This window comes from Corvus brachyrhynchos, unplaced genomic scaffold, assembly GCF_000691975.1.
Source record: "Corvus brachyrhynchos isolate BGI_N302 unplaced genomic scaffold, ASM69197v1 scaffold69, whole genome shotgun sequence".
Taxonomy (NCBI): Eukaryota; Metazoa; Chordata; class Aves; order Passeriformes; family Corvidae; genus Corvus; species Corvus brachyrhynchos.
The window spans coordinates 5,694,641-5,705,435 of NW_008240228.1; the positions used below are offsets into that span (position 1 = coordinate 5,694,641).

Consider the following 10,795-nt stretch of genomic DNA (forward strand, 5'->3'; position numbering starts at 1 on the left):
GAAAGAGGGAGCTTGAAGTACCTTTGCACTGCAGAAATTCATGGCTGGTGCCTCAGCTTTCTTCCAGCTTATAAAGAGAGTGGAGGCGTTTCCTGGGGCTGCTCTACAGAAGTAGAATAGAGAAGGAGAAAAGTGGCAGGATGTCATTTTTGCCTTGTATCCTGAATTTCATCAGCTCTTTTAGTGTCAGGCAAACAAGAATCTCACAAGCTACAGAAGGGCTCAAACGTGTTTTGTCTCTAATGCAGAGGGGTTGGTCCTTTGCTGCTGCTCAGAACCCTTGTAAATAGAGGGAAATTTCTACCCTGGCCTTCACCAGCAGTGTGCTCAAAGGGAAAATCATATGGACACAGGGGGATGGGGCCAGGCTGTGGTCCTGCACCACAAGACAGTTCAGGAGCAGAACTGAACCAGGATTCTTTAAAGTATGGTAAGGTGAAGGAGGCAATGTTGTGTGTATTAAACCCTTCAGTGAGTCCTGAACATGAGAAAAACAGCAGTGAATTCCCCAGGAATACCCATGAGGAAGCTGCCTGTGGGACAGGGCTCAAACAGAGCACAGGAGATAGTACCAAAAATAAGGGACATAGAATCACAGAGTGTGAAAGAGGTGGCATGGCCCTTAAAGATCATCCAGTCCCAACTGCTGCCCCTGCCATGGGCAGGGACACATCCCACTAAACCAGGTTGCTTAAAGCCTTATCCAGCTGGTTTCACAGAGCCTGAATTCCTCCTTGGAAAAGCCCTTTTCCCTCTGCAGCTGGCCAGGCACACTCTCCTGGCAGAGAATGTCCAAGGGCACTGGTCTCCTGAGGCCGAAGTTCTTCGTGGCTCTCCAGCAGGGTTTAAGAAGCTGTGTCTTTGTTGCTATCAGAGATGCAAGAGCCAGAAATATCCCAGCTTTGCTTTTGGGTGTCAGAGTTGAGTTTGCAGAGATGACGATGGGAGAAGTCACCTTTTCTTTTCAAGGCCATACACAAAACTACTTTTGTCAGTTGTGTTACTTTTCAGAGAAAAAAAAAAGTTGTACTACAACAGCCCCTCTGTCCGTGGTGGAAACTGGGGTAAGTGCTGTGCCTGCTGTGAAATGTCACAAGGTGACACCAGTTTGGGTGGGGCAGTGTCACTCTCAAGCACCTGTCTCTGGTGAGATCACCCCATTTACAAGTTTGAGCACTTCCTCTCTCCACGGCATTAGGAAGAACTGAGGACAGGTAGGGGAAGCAGCATCAGGTCCCAATACAAGTTTCTTATGCTCATGGCTGCTTTATTTCAGGTAATGAAGGTGCTTGGGTAGATGTTTAACAAATGTAGATGTGTTGGACTTCCACTTCTACTCTGAGGTGCAGTGCTTTGGCAGAGATGTGGTGCCACAAATATTTGAGTTTTGAGTCCATCTCTGATTTTATATTTTTTTCCAGGAGAAAACAAAGAAACCTGCTGAGTTCACCCTGTAGTAACTTTGCAGATGAGGATGAGCCCTGCCCAGCTTTGCTGCTCACAACAGTGGTTCAGCCAAGCAGTTGGAACCCTGACAATGCAGTGCTCCCAGCCAGGTGTGTTTAAGTCATTTTTTTTCCATTTTAAACCTGCATTTCGAGCAAATGACCACAGGCTGATTGCTCTGGCTTTGCCTACCAAATTGCACTCTATTAATCTTCACTTCTAAAAGAAAGGTGCTGCTGCAGCGCAGGAAGATGGGGCATCCCAGAACTCCATGCAGATTTCTCTAACTGAAGATTCTCTACTGATCTAAACCACAGATCTAAAAACAAAAAAAAGAGGTTTTGTTTTACTAAGAAAGCAGGGAGTAAAATGATTTATGCTTGCTGTTAGGCACTTGCTGATAGGATCATTTAAATAGGTTTCAGGATTTAATTATTACAGAGAACCCATTCATTTGGATCACGTGTATCAGAAGACATTCAAGAGATAAGAAAATAATGTACTCCAGTCTTTAGGTCCTTTCATCTGCTGTTGGACACAGCTCCTCCAGATCTGCTGCCAGAGTCTGAGGTAACAACCCAATTTTCTGTCCTTGCTGGTGCCACAGTGCCAGGCTCTGCCTCCTGCAGGTGCCATCAACTGTCAGCACCCAGATGGGCAAAGAGAGAGTTCCTGGGGCTGGAAGCAGGAGCCAGTCTGTTGGATTTCCCATATGAGGAAAGCTTGTCAGACAGCACTGGCTGCAACAACAGGCAGTAACTGCATCTCCTGTGCTGGACTGACGGATACAGACTGCCAAAGATTTCCAAAACATAAATTCAGTTCAGTCCTTTCTAGGTGAGGGAATGAATTGCTGAAGGCCCAGCTCCCTGAAGGAGGTTTAGGGTGTTAACCCAGCTCCACTTGGTCTCTCCCTGTGAAATTATGGCAAAAGTTGCTCCTCCGATGGCTTTATATTTGCATTTCTATTAAATATTTATTGTTCCTCCTCCTGCAAGGAACCATTATGTGGCAGACATCCTATGTATTTTTATATTCCCATTTTCTTATAGTTTACATGTACTATTGCCTGAAATAAACATGCTCAATTATGAAACAAAATCTAATTTGCAAGCTTATTTGAGCATTTTCTTTCCCAAGGTTTCATACAATTAGCATTTGTTTTTTTTCAAAATATGGTAACTTCATTGAAAGTGAAAGAAAAGTAAAGAGAAGTAGCACAGATATTTACAAGCCAGTGCAGAAACATGCTAGTAATAGTAATATTGTGCCCCTAGGATGCCTTTCCTCTGAGTACCTTAAAATGCAGGACATAAATTAATTATAAATGCACCTTCCATGGTCTCTCCGAAGTAAGTACCGCTAATTGAACTTCATAGGCAAAGTAGCCACATGGCAAAGGTATATATTTCAAAATCCATCTTCCCTAATAAGCCCCTTAATGTATTTATTAGCTCTGTCAGCAAGCACAGTTTAAAACTAGAATTTTCAAGTGCAGTCCTGAGAGAGGGCCCATTGCTGCCCCACTTGAGAGAAGGCACGGTTTGTCTGACACCGTTCCCATCTTTCTGTGCTGCTCCATCCATTCTCTTTCCTGGAGGGATTGAGGCTGTGGGCACTTTCAGAATATTTTTTGTCACTGCCCTTGTTTGCTCAGCTCTGTTGCAGAGGAGAGGGAAGGTTTGGCTGTACCCCTGCACCCCAGAAGTAGGCCCCAGCATCAGAAAATAGAGGAGTTGACCCCGAGCTGTGATTACTGCAGATGGGTTTAAAAGGAAGAAGGCTATAAAAAAACAAAAGGAAAAGGGAGGTGGAGAGGGAGACATAGAGCCAGGGTAGGTTTTGCATGGTTGGGTTGCTGATTAAAGCTCATCCTCAGCGGGGCAACTCCTGGAAATGAATCTGGCGCGTGAGAGCATTCCGGCTGTGCCAAGTGCAGGAGCTTCAGGGGCTGATTTTCACTAAATGTCCACAATGACTACAAGCTGATGAAGTGCTCCTGGGCTTTCTGCATTTCCATTTGCTTATTCACATCGAAAAACAGGGCTTTGAGATTTGGTTGGGCTGCAACTTTTATTGCAAATTTAATTACAAATGTAAAGTAAGCAAGTATATCTCCCAGGTAATGAACTCCAAACCTGGCACTGTGTTGTCTTGATGGAATATTTCTTGCCCAGATTTATCCCATGTACTCACTAAACTGTTCTAATTGTTCTTTTAGAACCCATAGATTTTTTTACTGCCCTATTAAATCTAAATTAAACGCTTTTTGAGGCATTTATAGTACTATCATTTGCTCCAGCAGGGAATATGCAAAAGAAATGCTGTAAAAGAAATCAGGATATATTCTCAGGAACTCTAAAATAAAGGCAGGGAAAAGCCAGTGCCATGCTGGGCATCACCACAGGTGTCCCTGGGCTTTTCTATTTGATTTTGGGATTGCTGGTTAAAAAGCCTTGCTGAATTTGGATGGCAGCCATGAACAATTATTGACAAGTAGGGTTCAGATGTGGCTCTTCGGGGCATGGATGATCTCCCAAAGCCGCTCTTGTCGGGTCACTGGTGCCACTGGAGAAGCTGCAGAGTGGGTCTGTGCCTCTGTCCATCACCAGCTTGTGCTTCCTTTCCCTGGGGGAACACTCGGACACTGATGTTGGTCTTGCTGCCAAATCGGAGCTTTCCACAGGAAAGTTTAGCGGTGTTGTGGGATATGTTGTGTGGATAATGGAATTTCTCACATATCTGGGGCCTCTCTTCTGCATCTCCTCTGTAGGGCATGATCATGTGGAAGGTGGGTAGAGGAGGACTTACCCAGTAAATGCCTAATGCTGCTGTCACTCTGTAACTGGGATTTAGTGCTGTTAAGACCTCAGTGGTGAGGTGAGGAAACGCAGTCAGTTCACTGAAATGCCAAATGCACAGACATTGCTTTCCAAAGGGATCCCATGGAGGGAGAGAAACGTTGCTGTTCCTCTTCACCCACGCTGTTATTACCAGGTGATTTTGAAAGCTTCTCCTACAACGAATTTAGAATGTTAGGATTTAGGATTATAGCTGTGGCATGGCTGCCTCTCCTACATCCAGGTACATTCAGGATGGAGGTACAGGAAGTTTGCACTGCCGTAGATGCTTTTTCAGTGTCCTGCAGACTTGATCCTGCTCAGAAACCCTCCCCACAGGTAAACTGTGGACAAATCCTGTCCCTATAAAATCACCCTGAGACAGACCATTGATGTCAGCAGAGGTAGGATATCACAGGTGACGTTCTTGGCCTTTTGACCTCTTTGCCATAATTGCCTGAATTATTAAAAAAAAAAAAAAGAAAAAATAAAAAGGAACAGCAGCAGCCCAGAATGTCACAACCTGCTCATTTTATTGGCACCAATGCTGAATTGGTCCTTGGACGCATTTGCTTTTACAACACACAGCAAATACCTTTCCCCCACCCTTGCCATTTCAGTGCTGATGTTTCATTTTAAACCCACTTTTTTTTTTTTCCTGAGTGGATGTACAGTTCTCCGTAACAATGGCATCAGGGTTACTATGGCTACAGCTTTTCATTGTTGAGGTCTAGCATGTGGAAAAGAGAAAAATGACTCCCAAAGTCACTGATAAATGTTATTAGGAAAACCAGGCAGCAATGGATTAGCTCCCTCACATGTCTCAGACCACTGTGTGAAATGAATCTGTAGTCCCTTAGTCACATGCTTTTTGTTCCTCCATCAGTATCTAACTTGCTTCCCACCACCAGGAGTCAGAAATGTGTGGTGTACGTGAGATTTCTCTTGACTTGGAGCAGAACTCCTGTTGCTGCCATTGTGATTAATGTCTTGAGTTCTCCCACACCTTTTTGCCCTTTCCCTGTCTCTCTTCTGGACTAAAAGGAATATTAAGGTATGGGGAATTGAGCTGGCTGTTACTTTCTAAGAAGTCAAAAAAGATACACTGAATTCCTGAAACCAGAGTATGAGGATTAGGGTTTGTGGGGTGTTTTTAAGTATTTCATATTTTTCTGTAAATTAAGGTATTTGGGGGGAAAAAAACCACAAAATCTGAGTGAACATCTGTATCTCACTAATTTCCAGTGATAAAACGGTTCTTGTGCCTTCAAGATATTTGAAAAATTAGCTATAATTCCTTTTGAAGGTTCAGAGTATGGGGTTACATTCACAGATTTTAGCTTGTGTTATATATTCATATTTTGGGTAAGCGTGGAGGGAGGTTCTTGTGCAAATTTTGGTGATTTAGGGATTGAGAAGAACATGCCAGCCAATAAACCAGGGATGCTGGGATGTGAAGGCAACCACAGCAAAGGGGCCTAAAGTTCAAACACTGTGTTGTTCACAGCTGATTTTGTGCAGGGTTGGCCAAGGTCTCACAGTACTCATGAATTATTCACTCCATAGTAAATTACACCATCTGAACAAGGAAAATAGGATAATTTGGAAGAGAGGGTATTACTTCTACCATCCTAATTCCCACTGTCTGTAATTTTATACTTTGGAAGGAATTTTCAATATTTAATAGAGGAATCTTTCAAGTTATTTAAGAGCTTAAATTGCTTGTGAAGTCCTGGCCTTTAACACTCAGATATTAACAGGTTGATTTTTTAAAAAAAGGAAAAATGTATTTATAGGGATCTCAGAAACAAATTATATTAAAAATCATTTAATATTCAGAAAATGTTTCAGCATTTAAAGATGTTCCTTGTGATTTTTAATGTGATGCCCTGAGGAGAAATATGATGTGGTGAGATCATTATGATAGCAGCACACTGAACCCAGGACATTCCTTCCAATTCTGCATTGCAGTGTTTGCGCACAGAGCAAATTGTTAATTCTCTCAAAAAGAAAAATCGACAGCGAGCAATCTATGGAATGCCTGGCAGGATGTGCTTCGTGTTGGATGGGATCTGGAATCCTTCACGGGTGATCCAGAGGCACATTTGCCCCCTAAGACATAGGGGCTGAAACCCCCTCACCCAGCTGGGTGGACAGCAGATTAATTGAAGGTCTATTCATGTTCAGGTGCTGCAGATAGATGGGGTTATTCTTGAACAGCATTTGAGAATAGCCCTAGATGGCTTTTAGCTGTACCTTCAGTCAATTTTCAGAGGGAATAATAGTATTTTGTAGAATATTTTGTAGGGCACAAGAGGAAAACAGGGACTGTTTACTTGGTTAATGTTTGATAGTTTCATCCAGTGCACTGGTTCTTCCCCATGGGTTCATTGGCTGTGCTTGGGAAATTTAGTGGTGTTCGTTTTTGTGGCTTTTCTTGGAAGATATTTTTTCTTAGAGGTCAGAGTTAAGTCATCACTCTGGAGGATGCTCTAATTCTTTGAGCAAAACCTGCTCTGTTCATCCATGCACAATTGGTTGAGTTTTAAAGCAGGGACTGAGTGAGAAAGTGCAATTTGGGGAAAGAAATGGCGTATGGTGTGGAGGTAATGACTGCTCTTACTTCTTTGGCTACTGCAGGGGCTGGACAATGAATCTGTGCTAATACCATGCTACTGGTGACCTGGCACAAGAGGCAGGTTCCAAAAGTCTTTTTTTTCATACATTTTAATCACCTTTGCTTGTACAATTTATCATAAATGTGATTTCAGTGATCATTATTTAGATGTGGCAGCTTTGCAAAAGCTTGTCCCCCAACCCCATCAATATAGAATAAGTACTAAAAGGAAAAAAACTTAGTTTTTTTCTTAGAATTCAGATTAGTTTTGCAGGGAACTTTTAGGATATATCTGATGTGGAAGTGAGAGGAATTTCCACCTAAGAGTGAATGGGTAGAATTGTACAATACTGCAGTTGAGAGCTGTCTTTGGTACTGGAGCACTTGTACTTGGATTCCTGAGATACCTTTGAAACCCGCCTGTTGAATACACCTCATTTTGTGAAAGAAACTGGAGTATTTCCCCATTAGGGAAACTTCAGGGTTGCAGCCTGCATAACAGCTTTGAATATTTTGGAGTTGTTCAATCAGTTGAGAAGAGGATGCAGGCGATCACTTTGTGTCTCTGTGTTGAGAGGAGTTTGAAGTCTGTGCTGTATCATGCTGGGGATGTTTACCTGAGTGATAAAAGTATATCTGTGATGTGAGAAATTCTGGGGTGCAGAGCTCTGTAGAGGTAAAAATGTCTTGATTAAATATGTCCATCAAAGCAAGATCACTCATAGGCAAGAAACTTCATATGTATACAGTTATGTATCTTTATTACTTCAAAAATTAATGCATAACAGTCTTGGGGAAATAGCACAGGCAAGTGGCTAATGAATTGTCAAATGTAAGGAAAATGCAAACATGAAAGCTAGTGTTAGGTGATCAGCAGCTGCAAACATGAAATTTTAATGACTGAGAAAGGCAGCCACCTCAGCTTTGATTAATAAAGCATTGCATTCAAAGTTATCACCTATCTGGCATATGTAATAATATCAGAAAGGAAAAGCACAATTGTTTTGCTTGCAGTAGGTTTATCATGTTTGTGCATTAGTTGAGTCATGCCAGAGTGTGTTTGCTTGGTGATAGCAAAGGGAGGACATCTGTTCAGACAGAAACACTTCGACGTGCGCACAGAAAACATTTTTCCCACTTGGCTTTCATTCCTTGAGTTTCTGGTGAAGTAATGTGTTGTAAATGGAGAAACAAAGCTCATAGTCCTTCTTGCACATTGGCCAAGCTTCCTGAAGAGGGCTGGGAGACAACCCGTGGGGCAGGTCTCAATACAAGGTCTAACTCTCCATAGGATCACAGAGCATCAAAGTGCAGTTTTTCTAAACCTTGCTCTGACGCTTTCATTTCAAAAGAAAACGCTGGGGTTTGTGGGCGTCCTGCCATGTGTAAGGAGCCTGTCTCTCACACTAGGCTTGCTCAGAGGCCAAGGTGAAGGAAGGCCTGATTTCTGAATCCTGGCATGCTCTTCCTGAAAGCAATTGTGACTGCTGAGGCGCTTCTGGAACACCTCAAAGCCAGAGGGGGAAGTGCTTGACCAGAGGCTGCCCTGAATCAGAAACAGGCACTGGTACATGACTCTGGTTCACCTCCTGAGGCAGTGCTGCCTGTGGCCACATGTTCTCATCTCAAGCAGCTGTTGAACACCTCCCTGTCTGTGCTTGACTGACTGCACAGGAGAGAATTGCATTGCATCTGATGTTGTTGTCATAAATGCTGTGACCATTTCAATATTATGATGTATTATTTGCATAACCAAACTGATACAGCTATCAACGAAGAGAACTAGTTATTAAATTCACTATTGCTCAGGTGTCAGGTGTTGCATGAGAAATGTATAAAGCAGGCTGACAGGAAGAAACAAGAGCATTTAATCTCTTTTATTTACTTCTAGAAGTAAACATTCGTTTTAGTTGCTTGGCTAAAGCCATTCAGTGTGGTTATTACAGTTCCCAGGTTTTAGTTGCTTTCTCTTCCAGCTTTCTGCTCCTCCCTAGATTCAGTTCTGCAGCAGGAGAGTCGGTGGGATGTGGTGAGAGCACGTGCAAACTGACAGGGTCAGGTGCCCCTCTGAAAGGAGCAGTCTCCAGCTTGGTTTTAACACATTATTTGTCTTCATTGCCAAAAACCAGCCATGACTCATTTCTTCAAAATCTTCTCTCTCGAGAGTGCTTTGCTGACTTGGGCATTTGTCTTCTTTCTTCCGTTCTTCTGCCCTGACACTTCCAGTTGCCACCTTCTGCTTTGAAATTTGTGCTTCTCTGTCAGTCAGGAGCTCTGGACAGGGGACAGAAATTCAGCTTTACTGCATGTGGCAGTTCCAAGTTTGGTGTCTTAAGGAAGGAGGGTCTGCACGACAGATTTTTCTGTGTCTTGATGCTTTTCCCCCTCACCTTCACTGTGGATTTTTTGGGCTGATGGATGTTTTAAACCAGATGACACAGTGAGGTTAAATATTCAGAATAAAAACCCTATAATTTGGGGGTTTTCCTTTTCCTCAGAACTGACATCTCAGCCTAAATTTGAAGCTTTATGAATCTTAACCGTGGCAGCTCCCAGTGTCTCTCTCAATCTATTTTTTTTCCCTGTGGCACTCCTGGACTCTCATCTCTTCTTCTCCTGTTCATTTAACTGTACTCCACGCTCCATAACCGCTCAATTAACCACTCCAACATTGCAGTGCAGTTGTAGTGGGATTAGAGAGCAGCAGAGGGATGAATGGATACCACGGGTGTTTTCTCTGGGCATTTCAAATGTTCAGAAGCAGCAGAAGCTGGTGATGTGGGGTATTGAACTGCGGCACCGTGTGGATCAAGGATTCAGTTGCAGTGTTGTGGGGACAGATCCTCGGGTAGTACAGGTGTCACAGCTCCATCCACCTTCACTGAACTCCTTTGTGATAGGGAAACTCCAAAGAGGAATGGGTTCTGCTCTCTGTAGTTGCCTGGAAAATGCTTCCTTTGTGCTTAGATTTTGTGCCTAATAAATCTAATTAAGTAGGATAAATTCGCATTATTTTATAGGTTTTTTTTAAAAAAGGAGTTGAATACTTTGAGGGGTTTTTTTGCCTAAAGCCTCTCAGCTGTTGATAGAAAATTTTTGTGCACACAGTTTTTTAAGGCATTTTGCAAAGGAACTCCCAAACAGTTCTGCTGTGACAGGATTATTACAGTGGATTGTACTCTCTTTCGGATACTTTTCAGGAGGTTATACATGTAGCTAATGGGCATTACTTAGTAAAGAAAATTATTACTAACTGCAAAGCTAAAGAAAAGGCAAAAGGGAGCCACCGAACAATTCCATTGTATCTTGGAAATAACTCTTGGGATTTAAAAATGTCAAAATAATTTCACTACTCCAGTGGAGCACAAAGAACTCAGAGTATTCTTTGTGATGATAAAACAACCACTGTAATTCCTATAATTTAACCCTGGGATATATAAATACTAAAGTACTGACATGTATTAATTTGTTAGCAAAAGCCAAATGACGACAAATGTATCTGGAATATCAGTTTATCATTTATACTGGAGAGACACCAGGCAATCTGGCAGCTGGAACCAAAATCAAGCAGAGGACAAAGTAGGAGAAACAACTGATAAAAGGGCCATGAATAATTTATATTAACTCAATAGTCAGCTCAACACAGCATCAGACAGGGAGGTAAAGCCCCCCCTTGGCAGAGCCCTCCTGGGCACTGTGTGCAAGAGGCCTCAGCAATCAGCTTCCTGCAGGGCCATTTCTCCACCCCAGGGAGACTGTGGCCTCTTAAACAATTTGCATTCCATCACTACAGTTGAATTAGGTGCTTTTCTTAATGGCACATGACAGATGTGCTTTGTATCTTGCTTCCAGAAGGGAAAAGTGTCAAACATTAAACACTTCCACATGTCTT

The 10,795-nt window shown here is 42.7% G+C and overlaps 1 long non-coding RNA gene across 2 annotated transcripts in view; it reads left to right on the forward strand.

Annotated features, from left to right (window-relative positions):
* LOC108449384 overlaps positions 1–10,795 on the forward strand; it is a 180,383-nt gene that overhangs the window by 76,725 nt on the left and 92,863 nt on the right. For both annotated transcript variants that reach the window (XR_001865563.1, XR_001865564.1), the window contains exon 3: positions 1,422–1,556. This is a non-coding gene — a long non-coding RNA (uncharacterized LOC108449384). The remainder of the gene's footprint in view (positions 1–1,421; positions 1,557–10,795) is intronic.